The sequence below is a fragment of the Oncorhynchus tshawytscha genome, linkage group LG02, assembly GCF_018296145.1.
Source record: "Oncorhynchus tshawytscha isolate Ot180627B linkage group LG02, Otsh_v2.0, whole genome shotgun sequence".
NCBI classification, from domain to species: Eukaryota; Metazoa; Chordata; class Actinopteri; order Salmoniformes; family Salmonidae; genus Oncorhynchus; species Oncorhynchus tshawytscha.
The window spans coordinates 32,937,103-32,964,503 of record NC_056430.1 but is presented as its reverse complement, the minus strand read 5'-3'; the positions used below and the strand labels follow the sequence as shown (position 1 = coordinate 32,964,503).

General features: G+C 41.9%; 1 pseudogene; it reads left to right on the top strand.

The window, feature by feature from the left end:
* Positions 1-2,957: 2,957 nt before the first annotated feature.
* On the top strand, positions 2,958-27,401 carry LOC112262906 (annotated as a pseudogene).

Sequence of the window (27,401 nt, the reverse complement as noted above, 5' to 3'; positions counted from 1 at the left end):
TCTTTCTTAATCCTAGTACTGAACATAATGTGTAAATAGAATCAAGAATTAGAACAATGACTGTCTGTTCCTTGGTAGAAATGAATGAACTATATCTTCAGACTGGCTAGAATGCTTATCTACACAGGAAGACCTTGGCTCAGTCATAAATTATATTAAATTGGTAGGGAGACGATGTGGGAAGGCTTGAGATACTGCCTTTGTACCAGGGTGGGAGAAGAGACGGGACAGTTCGAAAACTAATGACGTCATTTTCAGTTTCTAACCTGTGGTAAACTGTATCGTGTTCAGTCCTCTCGTGAATAAAAGCTGCTATTTGACTTTAAGACTGGGCTCTGTCCATTTTTATAAAATAAGGGTCATACAAATCCTTATGAATTGACAGAGTGTTTAATTTTAATTGGGTGTTAAAACATAGAGGAATTAAATTCCTGCAACATCCACATACACCAACCGTCATTGGACGAGCAGGAAAAGCCAAAGAAAAACATCAGAACTGGTACAACTTGCAGTACTCTGAACGAGCTACACTTTCTGGTACAACAGGGTCAGCTGACCTATCATTTGTAGATCATCTCAGAATTGAACCAATAGAAAGTCGAGAAAAACAGAATGACATTCAAAATGATGATGTACTTGAAACAAAGGCTGTGTCATTTGACTCTAAACTAGATGAGCTCAGTAATTGGAGGAAAAATTGAGTGTTTGAGGAAGTCAAAAGACATTGGCCAAAAATGTGTCTCAACAAGGTGGGTGTGTACCCTTAGAATCCTTACCTGGAATAGTTCCAAAAGCGCATCAAGTGGCTAAAGGTTGAGGAGCTGACTGCTTGAAATAAACTCCCAAAAGACTCACCAACATGCGCCTCAGAGTCACTCTGATTTCTGGTGACAGTGTTCTGCCAGAAAAAATAGACACCTTAGACATTAAATCTGAATTTATGCAGGCAACATAGCTGTTAAGGCACATTCACATCCGACTTCTGCCTGAAGCTAAGAGCGAAGGAACACTGGAAACTAAAAAAGTGTATGTATGGCCTGGCAGATGCATTCATCTACAGGTACAACAAAGTCAAGGCAACAATGTTGAGTACAGGTGGAAAAATGTCACAATTTTATCCTGCAGTCTTCTATTGGCTTGATCAAGACTGCAATGTGACTGGAGTACTTGCCTGTCATGTTGATAACTTTATCTGGGGTGGCTCATAGACCTTTGCTACAACTGTTATTCCACACCTCAAAGCTGTTTTCCAGGTCAGCCGTGAGGAGTATGATAGTTTTTGTTACGTTGGCATAGAGTTTATTATAGTTGACGGAACAATACTGATGCAACAGGAAAGCTATATCAAGAATTTTCAACCCATGCACATGGATTCTTCAAGAGCCATACAAAGGAATTCCCCTCTCTGTGGAATTGAAGCTGATCAATTTAGGTCAAAGATAGGTAAAAGTCTATGGGTTGTTTGACAGAGTAGACCTGATGTAATGTTTGATGGCTGCAACTTGGCATCCAACACAAAACACAACACTGTACAAAACATTCATGAGGCAAACAAAGTTGTTCCTGAACTGAAATCACAACAAGTGACTCAAGTTTCAGCATGTTGGAAAAGATGCCTCTCTGAAACTAATTGTCTTCAGTGATGCTTCCCTAGGGAACCTTACAGATGGAGGCACACAAGGTGGACATCTAATCGTGTTAATAGGTGAGAATCTTCCTTCGCCCATCTGTTGGCAGTCAAAAAGGATCAGAAGGGCTGTCCGAAGCACTCTTGCTGGGAAACCCTTGCTCTTGCGGATGGAATTGACAATGCCATCTTTCTGGCAACTCAGAGCTTACCATCTGTGAGACAAAACGGCACATTTCTACCCGTAGTTTGTGTCACTGACAACTACTCCTTAGTTGATGCTGTCAAGTCAACCAAGTCTGTCACAGAGAAAATACTTTGTCTTGAGATTAGCAGCATCAAGGAATTTATTCAAGTACAGAGAAGCCAGTGGATTCTGTGGTCAGCCACAAAGGAACAGCTTGCTGACTGACTAAAAAGGTATTGTGCTCCTAATGGAAAGTGGCACACAACCCATTTGTAATGGTAACTTAAATAATAGTTGGGCTATTTTAATTATTTTGTTGATGTTTTATTTGTCTTTAAAGAAAAGTGGGAGATTAAGTTAATGTTTTAAGTATCCTTATATCTCTGTTATTATGGTGCAATCACTCTGTTAATTAGTACGCCTGTGCGGTAGTCTCACTGTTGATGTGTCTGGCCTGAGTGCAATGGCAACCATTTATTGTTGAAATATGGTTTAGTAAACGCTATTAAACTGGAACCTAGTCGTTGTCATTTTAAGTTAACAATCAGGGCTTGCCTCCCGGGTGGCGCAGTGGTTAAGGGCGCTGTACTGCAGCGCCAGCTGTGCCATCAGAGTCCCTGGGTTCGCGCCCAGGCTCTGTCCATACCGGCTGCGACCGGGAGGTCCGTGGGGCGACGCACAATTGGCCTAGCATCGCCCGGGTTAGGGAGGGCTTGGTCGGTAGGGGTGTCCTTGTCTCATCGCGCACCAGCGACTCCTGTGGCGGGCTGGGCGCAGTGTGCGCTAACCAAGGTGGCCAGGTGCACGGTGTTTCCTCCGGCGCATTGGTGCGGCTGGCTTCCGGGTTGGATGCGCGCTGTGTTAAGAAGCAGTGCGGCTTGGTTGGGTTGTGTATCGGAGGACGCATGACTTTCAACCTTCGTCTCTCCCGAGCCCGTACGGGAGTTGTAGCGATGAGACAAGATAGTAGCTACTACAACAATTGGATACCACAAAATTGGGGAGAAAAAGGGGTAAAATAAAAAAAACACAAAAAAAAAACAATCAGGGCTATCACCGTTGTGTCGTCAGCAAACTTAATTTTGTTGGAGTCATGCAGTCGTGGCTGAACAGGGAGCATAGGAGGGGACTAAGCACGGACGCATGAGGGGCCTCCGTGTTCGGGTCAGTTTGGCAGATTTGCTGTTGCCTACCCTCACCACCTGGGGGCCACCTCCCAGGATCTAGCTGCATGGGGAGATGTTCAGTCCCAGGGTCCTTAGCTTAGTGATGAGCTTTGAGGGCACTATGGCGTTGAACGGTGAGCTGTAGTCAATGAACAGTATTCTCACATAGGGTGTTCCTTTTGTCTAAGTGGGGAAGGGCAGTGTGGAGTGTAAAATATATTGCGTCATCTGTGGATCTGATGGGCCGGTATGCGAATTGGAGTGGGTCTGGGATGAGGGTGTTGATGTCAGCCATGACCAGCCTTTCAAAGCATTTCACGGCTACAGATGTGAGTGATACAGGGCAATATTCATTTAGACAGATACCTTTACCTTGGAACATGTAGGTATTACAATCTGGGTCAGGGAGAGGTTGAAAATGTAAGTGAAGACACTTGCCAGCTGGTCAGTGAATGTTCTAGTAATCCGTCTGGGAATGTTAACCTTTTTAAAGGTCTTACATCAGCTCCGGAGAGTGTGATCACACAGTCATCCAGAATAGCTGGTGATCTCACACATGGTAGGCTCGCGTCTGAGTTTCGCTTTGTAATCTGTGACAGTTTGCAAGCCCTGCCACATCCGGTGAGCGTAGCGGGATTACTTATAAGTGTCCGGGTTAGTGTCCTGCTCCTTGAAAGCGGCAGATCTAGCCTTTATCTTGATGTGGATGTTGCCTGTAATCCATGGCTTCTGGTCAGGATATGTACATACGGTCATTGTAGGGACGATGTCCTTGATGCAGTTATTAATGAAGGCTAGTGTGGTAAACTCCTCAATGCCATTGGATGAGTCCCGGAACATATTCCAGCCTGTGCTAGTGAAACAGTCCCGTTTCGCTAGCACAGAGTTCAGTTACCTTTCCTTTCTTGTGTACAGGAACAATGGTGGATATCTTGAAGCAAGTGGGGACAGCAGACTGGGATAGGGAGAGATTGAATATGTCAAACACTCCAGCCAGCTGGTCTGTGCATGCTCTGAGGACGCGGCTAGGGATGTCGTCCGGGCCGGAATCCTTGCGATGGTTAACACACGTAAATGTCTTACTCACGTCAGCCACGGAGATCAAGAGCCCACAGTCCTTGGGAGCGGGCCGCGTCGATGGTGGCGAATAAAGTGGGCGAATAAGGTGTTTAGCTTGTTCTGGAGCGAGACGTCATTGTCCGCGACGTGGCTGGTTTTCCCTTTGTAATCCGTGATTGTCTGTAGACCCTTCCACATACTTTTTTATTTCTATTTAACCTTTATTTAACTAGACAAGTCAGTTGACCTCTCTAGGGGGTTAACCATCCAGTGAAATTGCAGAGCGCCAAATTCAAAAACAGAAATACTCATTATAAAAATTCATAAAACATACAAGTGTTATACATCAGTTTAAAGATGAATTTCTTGTTAATCCAACCACGGTGTCAGATTTCAAAAAGGCTTTACGGTGAAAGCATACCATGCGATTATCTGAGAACAGCGCCCAGCAGACAAATAATTACAAACAGTTACCAGTCAAGTAGGAACCATATATAGTTGAAATATGGTCAGAAATAGCGAAAAAATTAATCACTTACCTTTGATGATCTTCATATGGTTGCACACACAAGACTCCCACTTACTCAATAAATGTTAGTTTTGTTTGATAAAGTCCCTCTTTTATATCCAAAAACCTCAGTTTTGTTCACGCGTTTTGTTCAGTAATCCACAGGCTCAAAGGCAGTCACAACAGGCAGACGAAAAATCTGAAAAGTATCAGTAAAGTTTGTAGAAACATGTCAAACAATGTTTATAATCAATCCTCAGGTTGCTTTTAGTCATAATCAATAATATTTAAACCGGACAAAAGCTTCGTCACTATAAAAGGAAAACAAGAAAGGCGCGCTCAAAAACCTCTGGGACACTGCAGTGTCTACTCATTCAGAGTGGTCTTACTCCCTCATTTTTCAGAATACAAGCCTGAAACAATTTCTAAAGACTGTTGACTAGTGGAAGCCATAGGAAGTGCAATTTGAGTCCTAAGTCAATGGAATATGTACAGGCAGTCAATGGAAAACATAAAAAAATCCCACTTCATGGATGGAATTTCTCAGGTTTTCGCCTGCCATGTCAGTTATGTTATACTCACAGACATTATTTTAACAGTTTTTGGAGTGTTTTCTATCCAAATCTACTAATTACATGCATATCCTAGCTTCTGGGCCTGAGTAGCAGGTAGTTTACTTTGGGCACGCTTTTCATCCGGAGGTGAAAATAGTGCCCCCTTCCCTAGTGAGGTTAAGAACAAATTCTTGTTTACAATGATGGCCTACCCCGTCCAAACCCTAACCTGGACGACGCTGGGCCAATTGTGCGTCGTTCTATGGGACTCCCAATCACGGCCGGTTGTGATACAGCCTGGAATTGAACCAGGATCTGTAGTGGCACCTCTAGCCCTGAGATGCAGGGCTTGATTAAAAGTCTGCACACCCAGTAGCTCTGGTAGCTCATGTGTTAACCACATGTTTTATACAGTTGCCTAACAGGTTAAGTGCCTTGCTCAATGACAGGGGATGGTACATGGGGTCAGAGAGCAGCCTCGCAGTGTCAATACCACATTACGCTAACTTTTGTAAACGTACATAGAAGCTGCCTATTGTTGGTTATGGAAATTTGGTGAAAAGTCATGAAATTTCATCTGTCAATGTGTATGAACCCTGAACTAGGGTACGGGTAGGGCTCGGGTATCACAAAATGTATCACTAACATTTTGAATCTGAGCCATTTGCTTGTGCTCTGTTGCGCAGTACAGTCATATCTAACTAAGATCGTAACACGGTGTCAGAAGTGCTTCAACCGAGTCAAATATTAAATGGAAGAGATTATTTCACAGAAAATAATGTTCCCTGAGTTTTGTTGGAGTTTAGAGTGACAAAGTAGCTAATAGCTAACTGCTCCCTCATTGAGCAGAGCAGTCCGAGCAGAGTAGACCAAGCAGAGCTGTTGCTATGGTTACTCACAGATTCAGAGCCGCCAAGAGCAGAGCGCATGCAGAGCTAGCTGTGCGCAGGGAGCTAGTGAAAGACCAAGAGGAGCAGCTAATGGATTTACTAATGGAGGAAGTTATTTCTGATTTTGGGCCAGGCCTTAAATTTAGCAGAAGCAATCGGACCTGGGTAGGGCCTAAACGTCACTGGCATGGGTAGAACTCAGGCTTACAATTCATGCCTGTGCAGGGCTCTACCCTATACAGCTTGTTGAGCTACCCGCTAATATGTAACTAACTGGCCCTATCGTTTAGAAGAAAACGCAGTTTCAAGTTGACAGCTGTCAGATAGGCTTCTTGCTTAGCTAGTTAATTAACATTAGCTAACTAGCTTACTATTTTCCATGTAATGTTACAGGAAAATACAAGAGTAACTGATGTAATACAGTCTGTTTTATCTAACATTATGTCATGTTTCCCACATTGCAGTCTAAGACAGAGGAAATCATGCTTCTGTCCAGCAAATACAAGCAGATATATGAATGTCGCCTTCCAGCCCAGGCAGTGAGGTTTCACCAGGAGTGAGCCTCTGAGCCTCACTCCCAAGGCTACACCGGACCAAGCATCCCAGACTTGCTCAAGCCTATGCACACTGCCCCTTGCCTAGTGAAGGTCAGACACAAACCACAGAAGACTAAGGGGAGGAATACAACATCACTGCGTAGAGACGGCAGTGCTTCATATTGCATCAACATCTAAACTGTTTTCAGGCCTCTCTACACCAGAACTATTGCAGACAGTTATAAGTAATAAAGTGATGCTTTAAAGGAAATGAAAGGGCATATGTTTGCCCAGGCGGATGCTTTTGCAATGAGTTGTGCAACTTGTATTGATAGTTAAATCTCAATTGTGCTTATCTGATTGGTCAGTTTGCATTCCCTAACCAAATTGTGACATGCTACCTCACTTTACTGTATATTGATGAAGAGGTCAATCTGAAGGTTGGACTTGTAATCTACCAGAGTTTGAGTTGGACAGACTATATACATATTAGAATTAAATGTCTGGTTGATGATCATGTGATTGTAAGAGGAAGGGAACAGAATGCAACTTCTCCATATAAAGCAGTCTATATTCTATTTCATCTAGCATTGGAAGGCCACTCAACATGGATATGAAATGTAATATGAAGTAAAACGTCATTCTTTATGACTGCAGACGAAAGACTGGTGGACATATGAGTTCTGCTATGGACAACACATTAGACAGTACCATCTTGAGGGTAAGACTTACTTTCAACAACTATTTAGGCCAAGAAAAAAGTTAACACAACAAGTAGCAACAGCTGGATCCTTCTTGTTTGTACTCACTGTTTACACTTTCACCTTTTTACTTTCGTTACTTACTCATCTGGTGTTGACCTGTCTGTCAAGGGCTGCTGCATCACATGGTGTCACCTATCTGACGCTACTTTATCTATTTAGATTTCGGTCATGCCTCTAATTATCAGGTCTGTTTTTATCTCTCCACAGACACAGGTGTCAAAGGGGATGTTTTCTTCCCGGGTTACTATGATTCAGAGTTTGACTGGATCAATGAAACAGCCAAGGTAAAATGTTTGTTTGTCTGTTGCATGCAGCCTCCCTCCTCTCTCCCCTCCATAGCATTTTGAGATACCTTGTTGTGCTACTGTAGTGTACTCTTCTCATACATAGGACTAAAGAGTTTTTCGATGTATACTTGCTGGCAAATATGAAATGAGCATGTTGCATGAACCAATAAAATGTATTTTTACAGAAAAATCTCAAGCTGTTTCGGTGTGTTTCTTGTTTTATTTTTCACCAATTGTACTGTAGTTCAAGTAGAGTTGGAGTGAGTGCTTGGAAGGTACGGGCTGCTTGTTAGTTTTGGAACACGGCATGTACCTTGTTCAGGTTGATGACATGATGAGGGAAAGTACATCGTGAGCCTGTTGACTTGACTCCTTCAGCTTAAGTGACTCTCCCCTGAGACTCACACTGTGATGTTCTATGCAATTTGGTGATTTAGTAGGAAGTCCATGGTCTATAAATTGATATCCTCCAGAGGCCCAGCAATTCATTTTGTCCTTTCTAGTGGACATCAGTTCTCATCAAGAAATGTCCTCTGTAGTGGACACCCAGATGCCGCAACTATGTTTTTTAACTACTATACCCATTGACTGTAATGTACATTTGTCTTTGTTTTGGGGGGCTCAGGAGAATATACACTGTATATACAAAAGTATGTGGACACCCCTTCAAATTAGTGGATTCTGCTATTTCAGCCACAACTGTTTCTGAAAGGTGTATAAAATGGGGCAAACAGCCATTCAATATCCATAATATCCACTCAGTAACTTTCAATGTGACACCGTCATAGGATGCCACCTTTCCAAAAAGTCAGTTTGTGAAATTTCTGCCCTGCTAGAGCTGCCCCGGTCAACTCTGTGCTGTTATTGTGAAGTGGAAATGTCTAGGAGCAACAACGGCTCAGCATGAAGTGCTAGGCCACACAAGCACACAGAACGGGACCGCTGAAGTGCGTAGCGAATAAAAATCATCTGTCCTCGGGTTGCCACACTCACTCCCGAGTTCCAAACTGCCTCTGGAAGCAACGTCAGCACAAGAACTGTTCGTTGTGAAGCTCGCTGCCATTGAACTCTGGAGCAGTAGAAATCCGTGATGAATCGTATTTCATCATCTGGCAGTCCGACGGACGAACCTGGATTTGGCAGATGCCAGGAGAACACTACCTGCCCCAATGCATAGTGACAATTGTAAAGTTTGGTGGAGGAGGAATAATGGTCTGGGGCTGTTTTTTGTGGTTTGGGCAAGGCCCCTTAGTTCCAGTGAAGGGAAATCTTAACTCTCCAGCATACAATGACATTCTCTAGATGATTATGTGCTTCCAACTTTGTGGTAACCATTTGGGGAAGCCCCATTCCTGTTTCAGCATGACAATGCCCCCATGCACAAAGCGAGGTCCATACAGAAATGGTTTGTCGAGATTGGTGTGGAAGAACTTTAGTGGCCTGCACAAATCCCTGTCCTCAACCCCATCGAACACCTTTGGGATGAATTGGAACTAGAGGTCGGCCGATTAATCGGAATGGCCGATTAATTGGGGCCGATTTCAAGTTTTCATAACAATCGGAAATCAGCATTTTTGGGAGCCGATTTTTATTATTTTTAAATTGTATTTTTTATATACCTTTATTTAACTAGGCAAGTCAGTTAAGAACACATTCTTATTTTCAATGATGGCCTAGAAACGGTGGGTTAACTGCCTCGTTTAGGGACAGAACGACAGATTTTCACCTTGTCAGCTCGGGGGATCCAATCTTGCAACCTTACAGTTAACTAGTCCAACGCAATAACGACCTGCCTCTCTCTCGTAGCACTCCACAAGGAGACTGCCTGTTACGCGAATGCAGTAAGCCAAGGTAAGTTGCTAGCTAGCATTAAACTTATCTTATAAAAAACAATCAATCATAATTACTAGTTAACTACACATGGTTGATGATATTACTAGATATTATCTAGCGTGTCCTGCGTTGCATATAATCTGACGGAGCATACAAGCATACAAGTATCTAAGTATCTGACTGAGCAGTGGTAGGCAGAAGCAGGCACGTAAACATTCATTCAAACAGCACTTTCGTGCGTTTTGCCAGCAGCTCTTCGTTGTGCGTCAAGCATTGCGCTGTTTATGACTTCAAGCCTATCAACTCCCGAGATGAGGCTGGTGTAACCGAAGTGAAATGGCTAGCTAGTTAGCGTGCGCTAATAGCATTTCAAACATCACTTGCTCTGAGCCTTCTAGTAGTTGTTCCCCTTGCTCTGCATGGGTAACGCTGCTTCCATGGTGGCTGTTGTTGTTGTGTTGCTGGTTCGAGCCCAGGGAGGAGTGAGGAGAGGGACGGAAGCTTATACTGTTACACTGGCAATACTAAAGTGCCTATAAGAATTTCCATAGTCAAAGGTTAGTGAAATACAAATGGTATAGAGGGAAATAGTCCTATAATTCCAATAATAACTACAACCTAAAACTGCTTTCCTGGGAATATTGAAGACTCATGTTAAAAGGAACCACCAGCTTTCATATGTTCTCATGTTCTGAGCAAGGAACTGAAACGTTAGCTTTCTTACATAGCACATATTGCACTTTTACTTTCTTCTCCCAACACTTTGTTTTTGCATTATTTTAAACCAAATTGAACATGTTTCATTATTTACTTGAGGCTAAATTGATTTTATTGATGTATTATATTAAGTTAAAATAAGTGTTCATTCAGTATTGTTGTAATTGTCATTATTTCAAATAAATAAATAAAAATCGTCCGATTAATCGGTATCGGCTTTTTTGGTCCTCCAATAATCAGTATCGGCGTTGAAAAATCATAATCGGTCGACCTCTAATTGGAACACCGACTGCGAGCCAAGCCTAATCGCCCAATATCAGTGCCCGACCTCACTAATGCTCTTGTGGATGAATGGAAGCAAGTCCCCCGCAGCAATGTTCCAACATCTAGTGGCAAGCTTTCCCAGAAGAGTGGAGGCTGTTATAGCTGTAAAGGGGGGACCAACTCCATATTACTGTTCACTTACACATACGGACTAATACATACACACTTAATCTTGCTCTCTTCTCTCACTCTCTTTCTCTCTTTTCTCCTCTCTTTTTTCTCTGGATTACAATTATCATCATGAATATTAAGGCTATACGCACTACATGTTACACACATAGACACTCAACCATGCAAATTGGCAGAGTTATTATTTATTTGGACATCACACATTATAGTCTTACTCTTATACAGACATCATACACACTCACTAAATCACATCCAATATCATACACATCAATTTACTCAGATTTACACACACATAATATCTTGTCTCAATTTTCGAACATTTGTAGCATTGGCTCACAGGCAAACAGGCAAGGGAATAAACATATATTGCTAGAACCATTTTTTTTTTTTTAAATCTAAATATCAGACATTTGAAAGCTCTAGTTTGGACTGTCATAATATCTCTGATGTCAGTAACTTTTAATTATTTCTGTCATGGACAAAGGAACTCATAAAGTGTGATATTAACAATTTCGATCTGAATGTGCAAATAGTTAGGAATGATTCGCAAGGAAGGTAGATCTTTTTTTAAATGAAAGTGAATGAAAAAAGAGATTCGTCTCATTAATCTGTGGTCCAAATCGGGATGATCCATACTTCTTTGAAAATATTTATACCAATTTATTGAATTTACGGGCAACAAATGATCAACTCATTATGGTAGGAGACTATAACACAGTGTTAAGAACCTCATTGGAACATAAAGGAAATCACTCTACAAACTATCATCACTGTGCCCTTAAGGAAATCACAAATATTATGGACACATTAGAAATAGTGGATATTTGGAGACTAAAATCCCCAACCAGGTGAGATATACATGGAGGAGACTTAAGAAAGTATTCATGTTGACTAGCTTGATTTATCTATTTCTCTCTTGCCTCAAAGGTTAATAAAGTTTTAATAGGAGACAGAATGCGAATGGATCATCATCTAATTGGCCTTCACATAACTCTTACAAAATTTCCACGTGGATGGGGATATAGGAAATTTAATCAAAGTTTACTGGAGGACAACTTAGTTAAATATAAGACAAAATCATTTATAACTGAATTTTTCCAGTAGAATATAGGAACAGCAAACCCACTTATTGTTTGGGATACCTTTAAATGTAACTTCAGAGGTCATTCAATTCAGTATCCATCAATAATAAAAAAGCAGTTTCTGGCTAAAGAGACTAGACTAACGAGGGAAATCAATGAACTAATAGTACAGGTAGATAGCAATAAAAACAATACTACAGAGATACAAAATAAGTTAGAGGAAAAATAAAAATAACTTGAACTTATTCAAGAACGATCTAATGTAATCTATTACAAAAATAAAGCAAACTGGATGGAATATGGAGAAAAATGCACAAAATGATTCCTCAATCTCCATCACAGGAACACGAACAAAAATAATTTGCAGAAACTCGTTACTGAAGACGGAGTCATCTATGATTCTCCGAATGATATTTTGAAAGAGGAAGCTATATATTTTAAGCAGATGTTCTCTTTTTGGTCTCCTCCTCTAAATTGAACATTTAACAAATGTACAGAAAAATCAGTGTGAAAGCCAATTTAGAGGAATAACATTTTGAGGCTATTAAATCCTTTCAGTCTGGAAAAAAAAACAGTCCTCGATGGCATACCGGTAGAGGTATATCAAGCCTTTTTTGAAATATTAAAAGCTCCATTGTTAGATTGTTTTAACTACTCCTACAGAAATGGTAGTCTGTCAGGTACTCTGCAGGAAGGTCTGATTTCACTATTATTAAAACAAGATCCAGATAGCAAATATAATGATCTAGTCTATCTAAAAAACTGGAGGCACTTACACTTCAATGTTGATGCAAAATACTAGCGAAATGCATAGCACTCAAAATTAAAAAGGGTTTTACAAGGTGTTGTTCACCCTGATCAGACAGTTTTTTTTACATGGACGATACATTGGAAATAATATACAACTACTAGAAATACTAGAACATCATGGAACATATAAGCTAGGAATGGTATTTATAGCGGATTTTGAAAAGGCATTTGATAAAGACTGGATGTTATTTATAAATGCCTGGATTTTTCCCAATTTCTTTGATTCTCTTATGAAATGGTTAAAAGTAATGTATATCAACCCCAGGTGTAAAACTTTTGTTATTGACCAAATACTTATTTTCCACCATCATTTGCAAATAAATTCATTAAAAATCCTACAATGTGATTTTCTGGAGAAAAAAAACTGCTCATTTTGTCTGTCATAGTTGAAGTGTACCTATGATGAAAATTACAGGCCTCTCGCATCTTTCTTTTTAAGTGGGAGAACTTGCAGAAGTGGTGGCTGACTAAATACTTTTTTGCCCCACTGTACATGAAAGGCATTGCAATTTGTGTGGGTAAATGCAACCAACCAACATTGATATGTAAGCAACTCTATCAATAACAAGATTATCATCATTAGCTAAATGCTTGAATCGAACTTACAAACAAATATTTTCCAAGGCTGAAGGGTGACAAGAAATAACTACACTGAAAGACCTGCACCGTAGCGTTGTTTTTAGCTGCTTCTATGCATGCAGAACAAATTCTCTACTTCCTGTTTGCGTCATCTTTCTAAGTACCAGAAAGCTCCACTAGGGGGCGAATAACACCATGGAACACAATGAAAATACATTTTACCATTGTAATAAAATAATCAGTTACCTTCTAACAGGATGGCAGCACAGTATGTAAACTTCTGACCCACTGGGAATGTGATGAAAGAAATAAAAGCTGAAATAAATCATTTTCTCTACTATTATTCTGACAATTTCACAATCTTAAAATGAAGTGGTGATCCTAACTGACCTAAAACAGGGACATTTTACTAGGATTAAATGTCAGGAATTGTGAAAAACTGAGTCTATATGTATTTGGCTATGTAAACTTCCGAATTTAACTGTATGCCCATGACTTAAGATTTATGTTAAGTCCACAAGCTAGATCCCTGCAATGTCTCAGTTGAAGATCTAGATAATTTTTCTGGACTCTCATGTCTAAAACCTAATTATGATAAGTGTACAATATTATGTATTGGATCTTTAAAAAAATACCACTTTTATATTACCCTGCAGTTTACCTATAAAAGGGGCTGGCGGTGAAGTAGACATACTTGGTATTCATATCACAAAAGATATGAACTCCTTAGTCATAACTCAGTTTATTCACGTACTTATGGCGCTGCTTACCGCTGATGATTTGTTTTTCAAATCATATGAGAAAAAAATATTTTGCTTAATCTGGGACACTAAACCAGACAAAATAAAGCGTGCCTATCTATATAATGAATAGGGTGGGTTGAGATTCTTAAATATAAAAGCACTAAAGCTCTCTCTAAAAGCTTTACTTATTCAAAACTTTTACTTGAACCATAAATGGTTTGTTACGCACGCCTCTATGAAGAGGGAACGCAACACCCTGCTACAACTAAACTCTCTGAAGCAAAAAAGGTATGGACTGTAGGTGCGAGTAAAAATGACAACAAGCAGAATGTGGTACCGTTTACAAGGACTTTATTCCTTTACACGGTAATATGGGGAAAAGGGGCTGGACGGAACCAAAGCAAAGAAAGTAAATCTCAAAGCCCCCCCCTCTCCTATCTTACCTGCCTACCCACTACTTACCTAATTTAGCACCACCTGGTGCCCTAGCCAAAATACAAGGGGTGGTCCGCCCAGGTCTTACCTAGTGTGCCTAGACAGCGAATATGCTACGGGTATATGTATGCCCGCGGGACTCTTGCCTAAGCACTCCCTAGGTGCCTTACCCTTCCCCCTGGGAACAAATGAAACAGAATATTAAACAATTTCACAAACAAAGAGACAAAGGACATCAAATAAGTTCTATCTGAGCAACAAACTCACAAAACATACCAACTCTCAGCAATGAACTCCCAGCAAAATCAACCTCTAGCAAAAACTCTCTCTAGCAAAATCTCTACAATAACCTCCCAGCAAATCTCTCTAGCAAATCTCTCTAGCAAATCTACCTCCAGCAAAACCCTCTACAAAAAAAAGATCTCCTGAACAGAACACTGGCTTTTTTATAGCTTCTGAAGGAATGGGTAATTGGAGACAGCTGTGTCTTGACGAGGGGGCGGGGTCAGCTCTCCAATTAGCCCTGGAGTCGACCAATCAGCTGCTTGAGGGATTTCAGGAAGCCATTTCCTGAAATAAACACATGCAAATACACAAACTACAACACATAATCTGGGGAACGTAACATGGTTCTCAAGTAGATTACTAAGAAAAGCTCATCCATTTTTTTTAAATGTGCTTTTTCGCCTTTGTGCATATTGCCATTACTCATTTTCGATTAATTGAGAATGATTATTTTTTCAAAGTATTTCTCTTTTTCAAACAAGCATTGCAGAGCTGGCAACAATTTTCAAATTCATCCCGCTGAAAAGAGAGAATAAATATTATGGCTTAACTCAAATGTGTTTGGAAAAAAATGTTTGAGAAGGGTATTTTGTTCTTAAATTAAGTAGGAATGGTAGAGTTATGTCTTTCATGGAGGTATCAGAATTGTATGGGAAGGTCTGCTCAATCCACGAGTACAACCAATTGATTACATCATTACCCCCAAAAATGGAGGAGGCAGGTGGCAGCGGGGGGATTTGGGGAACTGGTCTGTCTGCAATATAAAGGATCAAAACTGGCGGAGGAATAAAAATAGCATAAATAGGAAAGTGTGCCAGTTTAATTTGAGGACCAGTATGTTGACAACTGTGCCATAAAGACTGCAAAATAGTTGGGAAGAAATTTTTGATGTACCTATTCCATGGTACAGGGTGTATGAGTTGATATATAAAATGATGCAAGTTTCAAGACTTTGTGCTTTTCAGCTAAAATTATTATATGGAATTCTTGCCACCAACAAAGTGTTGAAAATTTGGGGCATAAAATCATCGAAGCCCCTGCAGATTTTGTTGTGAGGATACAGAATCAATAGACCATTTATTTTGGTATTGCCCTCAGGTAGCCTGTTTCTGGTCTCTGGTTCAGGAATGGCTGACAATGCATAACATTGATCTAAAATTGATACTAGAAATAGTACTGTTATGAGGTCTGGAGAGACCGGGTGAGTCAATTACTAATACTCTTAGTAAAAGTATTTATCTTCAACTCGCAATCTGTGGATTCTATGCGATTAGATAGATTGAAATTGTACATTAAAAATCACAGCGTAGTTGAAAGATACGTTGCGTAGAAATCCGAAGAGGGTGGCCAGCAGAGATAGATGGGATGGGCTGAGGGAAGCTGAGGGTTGGGATGTGGAATTGGAGACAAGTTAGAGTAGAGTTGCTGGGCGGGAGATAGAATGATGGTCAAAGATAAAGTGAAAATAAAACTGAGGGGCAGTGTTTTTACAGCTAATGCCGGTTTGCCTGAGGCTGATGCCATGCAGGTGTTTGTACACATGCATATACACACTCTCATTCAAATAAAACATACACGGACACACACATGTAAATACTGGAGTGGGGGGGGGGGTCTTGTCGCTGACTCCTCGTCTGTCCGCTCATCCACTGTCCCCTCATCACCGGTCAAAATCTCATCAAGAGTCTTCAGCTCCTCTTAGATCTGCTCCACTTTATGTTTTGTGTCCTCTGAACATGAGAGTGGAGGGTCCCTGTTTTTTGGGGGGACCTTGTGGGAGATCTGTCGATGTGCCCTTGAGCAGGGCGTTGACCCTGGATGCTTCTGTGTGTCGCTCTGAATGGGAGTCTGTTGGATGACTGTTGTGGTGTAATTGTTGAACAACTTCACTACAAGTATATTGTATGTTTTGAATATTCAATAAAAAAATATATTTAAAAAATCCATATTAATGCCCATGATTTTGGAATGAGATGTTTGACGAGCAGGTGTCCACATACTTTTGGTCATGTAGTGTAAGAGCTGGCAAATACCATCTTCAGTAAAAAATGATCTCTTTCTCTTTTGAAATTACAGCCTGCCGTACTGCATCAATATCAACGAGTGTGTGTATACCAGTGTAATACACACACACTAATAAAGCTCCTTTTCTCTATCCTTCCCTCTCCCTCCCAGGCCTCCAAGCAGCACAGGTTGAAGCGCTACCACAGTCAGAGCTATGTCAACGGCTCCAAATGTGACCTAAACGGGAGCCCCAGGGAGACTGAAGTCAGGGTGAGAGACGGTTTCTTAAGATTGCAATAACAACCTGAACAACCTGAACAACCTATGTTTTGTATTAAATAAATATTGAATAAATATGTAAAACTGCAAACACATCAGATATGACTGGTGTGACTCCTTGACAATCTGTGACCCCTGATCTTTTGTGGTCTGTGTTTTTCAGTTTTTGTGTGAGGAGGGGTCGGGTGACTACGTGGCCCGTTTGGACGAGCCCCAGTCCTGTCGCTACATGCTGACGGTCCACACCACCCGCACCTGCCAGCACTCCTTCCTGTGTCCGCCCTCCACCGCCAAGCCCCAGGGCATTGTGTGCCAGCCAGCCCTCAGCACCAAGCAGTACATGGACTATGTCAAGGCCCAAGTCTGTGAGTAATCAGGCAGGATCGAGGTCTTTGGGAGGCTGCTTACTCTTCATGTATTGTGATATGAAGCCTGGCTAAATATTTTATTTCACAAGCCCTGAGGAATAATGTAACCTTGCTTCTCTCTATCGCTCTCATGTTCAGCGGACACAAAACGTAAAGTGGAGCAGATCTCAGAGGAGCTGAAGACTCTTGATAAGATTTTGACCGGTGATGAGGGGACAGATGGCACAGCGGATGAGCGGACAGACGAGGAGTCAGCTACACCAACCGAAGTCCCAGATGTCCTGGGGTCAGACACAGAAGGTTCAATGCCCATTTCTTTCATCAAAGTACTTAATTTTTCTGGTGTGTGTTGGTCTGATAGTAGACACCACAGCTTGCTTGCAGAATTTTACAATGAAAGCATCATATTAGGAAATAATCATTCCTCTCTATTAATTTCTGTTGGACCAGATGCAGGTTTCACCTCTGAACATCAAGAGGATTCTAATTTCTGGGAGGGAGTGACAAATCCAGGGGGTACCACAGCAACTGACACACTTCAGAGCATCAGGTACACACAGTCAGTGATCATAATATCTTTCAACTTTAGTCTTCCACAGGATGGCGCCAACCGCTTTCTGTTTTGACAGGCTGGAGAGGATGCCTTTGATAATCAGCTCACAGATAATGAGGTCACAGAGGATGGTAATGTATTATATTGGCATTTAAAAACACTACTCACTACAATATCACATCTGATGCTTTGAAGTGTCATCCTTTTGGTTATTTTCTATCAGGTGTTTTTGATTCCTCGCAGCTTTTGGAGATGAAACATTCAACTTCAAGGTCATCACAGACCCTGCAGACCTGATGAAATTTGTGCAGCATCTAAAAGAGAGCAACAGAAAGGTGGTGCCGCCTTCAGGCCAGGCTATGGAACAGTTACCTTTTTTCCATAGCCGTGGATTCATAATGCAGTGCCATTTCTGTGTATTTAAATTTCAATATGGTTATTTGACTTCCCTTTCAGAAAGCACAAAATGAAGCCGAAAGAGAGGCACTGAGGAAGGAAAAGGAGAGACGTGGAGCTGAGGATGAGGATGAAGAAGAGCGTCTCCTGCTGCAGGAGTTTGATGAAGAGATAGCTGGCCTCCCGGTGCCCTCTGCCAACATCGAGGAGATGAAAGAGGAAATGCAAAAGGAGTTTGACAACATCATAGAAGAGGTGCGGACAGACGCTAGAGATGCCAGATAAGTGTACAGGCTGTAAATGGTTCTATGTTCTATGATTTCCTTAACTAAAGGCACAGCTCAATAGGTGGTCCAGGTAGGCCTTTCCTCTTTTGTTCTCCATTGCTGCTCAAGCAAGGGGGAGGCCGGTTGACATCACGACTTCCTGTCAAAAAAACTCCTTGAGTGTACTTTACTGTATTTATTCTTGGGATATCACTTTTCAGGAGGAAAAGTTAAAAAATGACTAGGGGACATCTTTAATATTTTATATTATTTCAGTTATATTTACTTGACAGGCTCAATGGTGCTGTCTTCCTTTGACTTGATGGGCTTCTCTCTGTGTTCTAGGCTCAGCAGGAGCTGGACACAGAGGGTCTGAAGGGGGAGTTTGACCGCACTCAGGCCACCCAGACACTTGAGACAACTCTGGACAAGCTGCTGAACCGCTTAGAGGACAAAGAGGCCTGGGGACACAGAGGCAGAGCACCTGACAGAGGGAGGCCAGAAGGCCAACGACCCAGCCAGGGGCAGCCCCAGCCTGGCCCCCCAACAGCCAGGTAACTGGGCTCTCCACCAAAGGCTCCACTCACTGGGCCTGGGTCTATGTGTTCATAGTTCAAACATCTACATTCTGTGTATATTCATTTCTTGTTCCATCCCATATTCAGTACCTTTGGAGATTTGAGGTTCAATGCTCAAAGGAGATTAAAACCGCTGTAGGCTATATCAGCATACTGACAGTCCTATATGAAGAGAAATTATAGAATAGTTTCAATATGCTGGATTCATGTAGTTAGATTTTATTTGCCACTGTCACTGCTGGCATACAGTACTAGTCCAAAATTTGAACACACCTACTCATTCAAGGGTTTTTCTTTATTTTTATTATTTTCTACATTGTAGAATAATAGTGAAGACATCAAAACTATGAAATAACACATATGGAATCATGTAGTAACCAAAAAAGTGTTACATTTAGATTTGTTTATTTTAGATTCTTCAAAATAGCCACCCTTTACCTTGATGACAGCATTGCTGTGTTGGGTCATAGTCCTGTTGAAAAACAAATGATTGTCCCACTAAGTGCAAACCAGATGGGATGGTGCATCGCTGCAGAATGCTGTGGTAGCCATGGTGGTTAAGTTTGCCTTGAATTCTAAATAAATCACAGACAGTGATTTAGCAAAACACCATCACACCTCCATGCTTCACGGTGGGAACTACACATGTGGAAATCATACGTTAACCTATTCTGCATCTTACAAAGACACGGCAGTTGGAACAATAAATCTCAAATTTGGACTCATCAGACCAAAGGACAGATTTCCACCGGTCTAATGTCCATTGCTCGTGTTTTTTGTCCCAGGCAAGTTTCTTCTTATTGGTTTCCATTAATAGTGGTTTCTTTGTAGCAATTCAACCATGACGACCTTATTCACACAGTTTCCTATGTCTGTTACTTGAACTCTGTGAAGCATTTATTTGGGCTGCAATTTCTGAGGCTGGTAACTATAATGAACTTATCTTCGGCAGCAGAGGTAACTTTGGGTCTTCCTTTCCTGTGGCGGTCCTCATGAGAGCCAGTTTCATCATAGCGCTTGATGTTTTTTTGCGACTGCACTTGAAGAAACTTGAAAAGTTCTTGAAATGTTCCAGATTGACTGACCTTCATGTCTTAAAGTAATGGACTGTTGTTTCTCTTTGCTTATTTGAGTTGTTCTTTCCATAATATGGACTTTGTATTTTACCAAATAGGGCTATCTTCTGTATACCACCCCTACCTTGTCACAACACAACTGTTTGTCTCAAACACATTTAGAACTAAATAAATTCCACAAATTAGGCACACCTGTTAATTGAAATGAACTCCAGGTGACTACCTCATGAAGCTGGTTGAGAGAATGTGAAGAGTGTGCAAAGCTGTTAAGGCGAAGTGTGGCTACTTTGAAGAATTTCAAATATATTTTGATTTGTTAAACACCTTTTTGGTTACTACATGATTCCATATGTGTTATTTCATAGTTTTGATGTCTTCACTATTATTCTACAATGTAGAAAATAGTAAGAAAAATAAAAGGAAAAACCCTTGAATGAGTAGGTGTGTCCAAACTTTTGACTGGCACTGTACATTTTAAGTTACGACATTGTAGAAAAAAGCCCTTTTCAATTACATGTCAGTAAGACACTTCTATAAGAGATCCCCCCCCTACATCCTGCTGCCCTACGTATACTTGTTGGGAGGGGACCTCTGTTTGTCTCTCTTGTCTCGTCACCCCAAACCAAGCGACTGACGACCATGTTCAAATCAGAGTTACTAAGTATAAGACGAGCGGCAGCCCCGATGGGGAGGTCGAAGTTCAGGAGGTGGGCGAAGGTGACCTCCAGTGGCAGCATATTAAGGACATGGTTAAAGAACAGCTAGAGAAGGCGGTTCTGAAGGCCGAAGGTAGGAGGGGGGGTGCCAAAAAAACACATGGCCTATCTCTCTCTTTTCCGCCTGCTTTCTTTAGCATATGATCATGCAAATCTCCTCTCATCTAATTTTGGTCGGGTTCTAAAAATAGAATGACACAACAAAGCTACGCATCACATGATCACCTCTTATCTATTGAAATTCACTTTTAAAATTCCCTTCCACAGATCACTATTGGGGTGTTGGAAAGATACTGTGTGAACAAAGCTTCTGGGTGTGCTTGCGATAATTACATTTCACAATAGGATTTGGCCTCACAGCATGAAAGATTTATGTAAAAGTGGTGTACAGTCATGGCCAAAAGTTTTGAGAATAACACACATTAATTTTCACAATGTCTGCTGCCTCAGTTTGTATGACGGCAATTTGCATATACTACAGAATGTTATGAAGAGTGATCAGATTAATTGCAAAGTCCCTCTTTGCCATGCAAATGAACTGAATCCCCCCAAAAACATTTTCCACTGCATTTTAGCCCTGCCACAAAAGGACTAGCTGACATCATGTCAATGATTCTCTCGTTAACACAGGTGTGAGTGTTGATGAGGACAAGGCTGGAGATCACTCTGTCGAGCTGATTGAGTTCGAATAACAGACTGGAAGCTTCAAAAGGAGGGTGGTGCTTGGAATCATTGTTCTTCCTCTGTCAACCATGGTTACCTGCAAGGAAACACGTGCCGTCATCGTTGCTTTGCACAAAAAGGGCTTCACAGGCAAGGATATTGCTGCCAGTAAGATTTCACCTAAATCAACCATTTCTTGGATCATCAAGAATTTCAAGGAGAGCGGTTCAATTGTTGTGACGAAGGCTTCAGGGCGCCCAAGAAAGTCCAGTAGGCGCCAGGACCGTCTCCTAAAGTTGATTCAGCTGCGGAATTGGGGCACCACCAGTTGACATTGATTCAGCTTGCTCAGGAATGGCAGGCAGGTGTGAGTGCATCTGCACGCACAGAGAGGCGAAGACTTTTGGAGGATGGCCTGGTGTCAAGAAGGGTAGCAAAGAAGCCACTTCTCTCCAGGAAAAACATCAGGGACAGACTGATATTCTGCAAAAGGTACAGGGATTGGACTGCTGAGGACTGGGGTAAAGTTATTTTCTCTGATGAATCCCCTTTCCGATTGTTTGGGGCATCCGGAAAAAAAGCTTGTCTGGAGAAGACAAGGTGAGCGCTACCATCAGTCCTGTGTCATGCCAACAGTAAAGCATCCTGAGACCATTCATGTGTGGGGTTGCTTCTAAGCCAAGGGAGTGGGCTCCCTCACAACACATCCTCCGAGAGCAACTTCTCCCAACCATCCAGTAACAGTTTGGTGACGAACAATGCCTTTTCCAGCATGATGGAGCACCTTGCCATAAGGCTCAAGTGATAACTAAGTGGCTCGTGGAACAAAACATTGATATTTTGGGTCCATGGTCAGTGTTACGGATACCAGTATCCTGTATGTGTATCCTGTGTGTGTGTGTGTGTATCCTGTGTTCTTTTCTCTCCTTCTCCCCTCACAGGTGAAAATCATCACTCCCCAATCAGTCACCAATCCAATCATCAATCAGAAGACACACCTCCTCCTGTTTCCTACCCTATCACAGTTCCTTTCCCTTGGTTTAAAAACCCTGTCAGTTGTTTGCTCTAGAGCTCAATCTCTCTGTAAATGCCATGTCTGTAGGTCTCTGTGTTTCACTCTCTCTTTGTGTATTAACCTCTCTTTTGTTTGAGCACCTCCATAGCACTCTGTCCTCACCTGTGAGTATTGTTTTTGGTTATGGTGTTTGTTTGTTTGCTGGTGGGAAAAGGGGAAACCAAGACAAGTCGCCCATGGGCATACACTACCCGTAGGTAGACTTTGTTAAATACACTAGTTAGAACGGGGCGGACCACCCACTGTATTTTTGGTTAGTTAGCTGTTGTTAAAGTAGGCTAGTCTAGCTTAGGGGTGTTTTTGAATACTTATTGTTTCTTTCCTTGGGTCCAGCTCAGCCCCTTTTCCTGCCCCCCCATCATTACCGTGTGTTTTCAAATAAACCTTGAGTTTGATGGTAGATTTCAGTTGTCCTGGTTATTTCGTTCACACTTTTACTTTGTCACTATTATAATTTGCCTGAGTTATGTTACGGGTCTCATTACCATCCCCCCCTAGACTGTCGGGCCAAAAGGGATTTGTAACAGTCGGGAAAGTCCCCAGACCTTAATCCCATTGAGAACTTGTTGTCAATCCTCAAGAGGCGGGTGGACAAACAAAAACCCACCAATTCTGACAAACTCCAAGCATTGATTATGCAAGAATGCGCTGCCATCAGTCAGGATGTGGCCCAGAAGTTAATTGACAGCATGCCAGGGCGGCTTGTAGAGGTCTTGAAAAAGCAGGGTCAACACTGCAAATATTGACTCTTTGCATCAACTTCATGTAACTGTCAACAAAAGCCTTTGACATGTATGAAATGCTTGTAATTATACTTCAGTATTCCATAGTAACATCTGACAAATATCTGAAGACACTGAAGCAGCAAACTTTGGAACTTAATGTGTCATTCTCAAAAAACAATTGGCCACGACTGTAGATGTGACACTGTCTCATCCATTTTCATAATCCGCCATTAATGTGCTTTCCATGTGCAGTTTCTGTTCTTACTACTTAAGTGTTTGCTTACTGTATGTGGTATTGTGATAGAATCTTTCCAGTGGGGTTTCTGGCTGATATTCAAGACCATATTTGTGCACAGTTGCACATTTCAAGCTGCCCATGTGTAATGTATGTTTGTTGTATATTTATACTCTGTGTATGAGAGGTTAGGCGATGTGGTATCTTTTGTCTGTTTGTACGTATTTGCTTTGTTTGATGTAAGTGAAACCGCTATAAGTATTGTAACTTTATTGTATTTCTTTTAAGGTAAAATTGAGGTGAAGATTTGAACACTAAGGACAGCTGAGGATCAGTGGCTGACTAAAGAAGATATTAAGTCATTCAGAGAGCTGCTCATCAACCTCTTGGTAATGACAAGTATCATAATCCTTTTAAATACACCACAGATGGGTTGTCTTATTTTTAGTCTATAAAAAGTTTTTTTATACATATACAAAAGTATTTGGACACCCCTTTAAATTAGTGGATTCGGCTAGTTCAGCCACACCTGTTGCTGACAGGTGTACAAAATCTCCATAGACAAACATTGGCAGTAGAATGGCCCTACTAAAGAGCTCAGTGCCTTTCAATGTGGCACCGTTATAGGATGCCACCTTTCCAAAAAGTCTGTTCGTCACATTTCTGTCCTGCTAGAGCTGCCCCGGTCAACTATATGTGCTGTTATTGTGAAGTGGAAATGTCTAGGAGCAACAATGGCTCAGCCGCAAAGTGGTAGACCACACAAGCTCACAGAATGGGACCACTGAAGCGTGTAGCGTGTAAAAATTGCCATCCTCGGCTGCAACACTCACTACCGAATTCTAAACTGACTCTGGAAGCAACGTCAGCACAAGAACTGTTCGTCTGGAGCATCATAAAATGGATTTCCATGGCCGAGCAGCCGTAAACAAGCATAAGATCACCATGCGCAATGCCAAGTGTCAGCTGGAGTGATGTAAAGCTCACCACCATTGGACTCTGGAGCAGTGGAAACACGTTCTCTGGAGTGATTAATCACGATTCACCATCTGTCTGTGCGACAGACCAATCTGGGTTTGGCGGATCCCAGTAGAGCACTACCTGCACCAATGCATAGTGTTAACTGTGAAGTTTGGTGGAGGAGGAATAATGGTCTGGGGTTGTTTCATGGTTTGGGCTAGGACCCTTAGTTCTAGTGAAGGGCAATCTTAACCCTCCAGCATACAATGACATTTTAGACTATTCTGTGCTTCCAACTTTGTGGCAACTGTTTGGGGAAGGCCCTTTCCTGTATCAGCATGACAATGCCACCATGCACAAAGCGAGGTCCATACAGAAATGGTGTGTTTAGATCGGTGTGGAAGAACTTGACTGGCCTACACAGTCCTGACCTCAACCCCATCGAACACATTTGGGATGAATTGGAACCCCAACTCTGAGCCAGGCCTAATCGCCAAACATTAGTGCCTGACAAGTCAAATCAAATGTATTTATATAGCCCTTCGTACATCAGCTGATATCTCAAAGTGCTGTACAGAAACCCAGCCTAAAACCCCAAACAGCAAGCAATGCAGGTGTAGAAGCACGGTGGCTAGGAAAAACTCCCTAGAAAGGCCAAAACCTAGGAAGAAACCTAGAGAAGAACCAGGCTATGTGGGGTGGCCAGTCCTCTTCTGGCTGTGCCGGGTGGAGATTATAACAGAACATGGACAAGATGTTCAAATGTTCATAAATGACCAGCATGGTCGAATAATAATAATAATAATAATAATAATAAGGCAGAACAGTTGAAACTGGAGCAGCAGCACGGCCAGGTGGACTGGGGACACCAAGGAGTCATCATGTCAGGTAGTCCTGGGGCATGGTCCTAGGGCTCAGGTCCTCCGAGAGAAAGAAAGAGCGAATTAGAGAGAGCATACTTAAATTCACACAGGACACCAGATAAGACAGGAGAAGTACTCCAGATATAACAAACTGACCCTAGCCCCCTGACACAAACTACTGCAGCATAAATACTGGAGGCTGAGACAGGAGGGGTCAGGAGACACTGTGGCCCCATCCGGGGACACCCCCCGGACAGGGCCAAACAGGAAGGATATAACCACACCCACTTTGCCAAAGCACAGCCCCCACACCACTAGAGGGATATCTTCAACCACCAACTTACCATCCTGAGACAAGGCCGAGTATAGCCCACAAAGATCTCCGCCATGGCACAACCCAAGGGGGGGCGCCAACCCAGACAGGATGACCACATCAGTGAATCAACCCACTCAGGTGACGCACCACTCACTAATGCTCTTGTGGCTGAATGGAAGCAAGTCCCCGCACCAATGTTCCAGCAACTAGTGGAACAGCCTTCCCAGAAGAGTGGGGGCTGTTATAGCAACAAAGGGGGGACCAACTTCATATTAATGCCCATGATTTTGAAATTAGATGTTCGATGAGCAGGGGTCCACATACTTTTGGTCATGTAGTGAATAAGTTGAAAGATATCTGTAAGGACATTTTTCTTCATTAATTGGGTTCAAAGAGTGCTTTCAAAACCAAGATAAGCAATTGGAAGAGTTAAGCAGTTCAACATTTTCAAAGAGTAAATGTGTGAGCTATTATTTTGTTCTTTCCTTGATGTCTCTCAGACAGGGGGAACAGATGAAGTTTACAAGGAGCAAAAGAGACATCAGGAGTTGGAAAACAACTACAGATTTGTATGGGGAGAGAGACCAGAAGAGGCCCAGTACACCAGTACTTCACCGGTCTCAGACGATGTGGAGTTATGAGCTCTGGGGAGATGTTTACTCGCATCGTGGGAACCAAGCACCTGTTGAGGCTAGGTGCGGGGAGTGTCCCTCGCCCCTGTCAGAACTCTGAACTCACTGCTAAGTCTCAGCTGCCCCTTGGGCCCCACTGGAAGCACCAGTGTCCACAAGTACACCTGTTCCCACACTTAGAAATGTGTTGTCCCTATCAGGCACCCTTATGTGCCTTGCACAAACCAATCCAAATGTCTCAGCTGTGGTGGTGTAATGGTGTCAGGTTTTGTTTTCTCTCCTCAATGTGATGGCTGAAAAGGGGCATTATTTCAATGTCTGTTGCTATGTTGGGTTGAGAGGAGGGTGGGAAAAACACCATGGACTTGGCAATCTGCACCTGTGAAAATGTATCTAAGGCTTGGACTGAATGGGGTTTAACTTGACATTTCTACAGAAGTATGATGCCCTCTCCTTGTGTAGCCACACAGTAGTGCTTATAACTACGCCACTGTGTTTTTATCTGCTGCTCTACAGTGTGAGGAAATGATCTCCGGGAGTGATGCAATGGAGGAATTGACCTGGTATTTATACTTGGCGTCACAAAATGATACAGTATGTTTGCAAAAGGAGGGTTCTGTTCACCAGTTATATTTTATTGTTTAGTCATTCTACATTTATTGAAAAAGAATGCCGATTCGTTGTGTGAGATGTGTGAGAACCACATGCTGTTGTGGTTTAGAGGTTGAACCACAGTTTGAATATTTAAATGAGAACCAGTGTAATTTAGTGAAGCTTATACAACTCCTTAATTGTTCATTGTAGAATTGACATGCTTGATGAAACATCATATTCCATATACATTTTGTAGCACTTTAAAAGTTGAGAAATTGTTCTGGAAAGTTGTACATTTTGTCAACTGTCATGAATGTTTAAAACTTATTTTATTTTTTCAGATTTTTTGGGTTTGATGCCATGTACAGCAAAACCCAAAATACTTATCCTATTTTCATTTGAGAAGTTATTTCTCAGAAATAGTGATTGGAGCTCAGCTGTTCCTGTCAACAAAATGTTTTTGTTTTTTTGCCTCAAAGGTTTCCTCAGTGATAAATGCATGCCATTTAGCCGACAATTTTATCCAAAGTGACAGTCAGGCGTGCATACATTTTACATATACAGTGGGGAGAACAAGTATTTGAAAC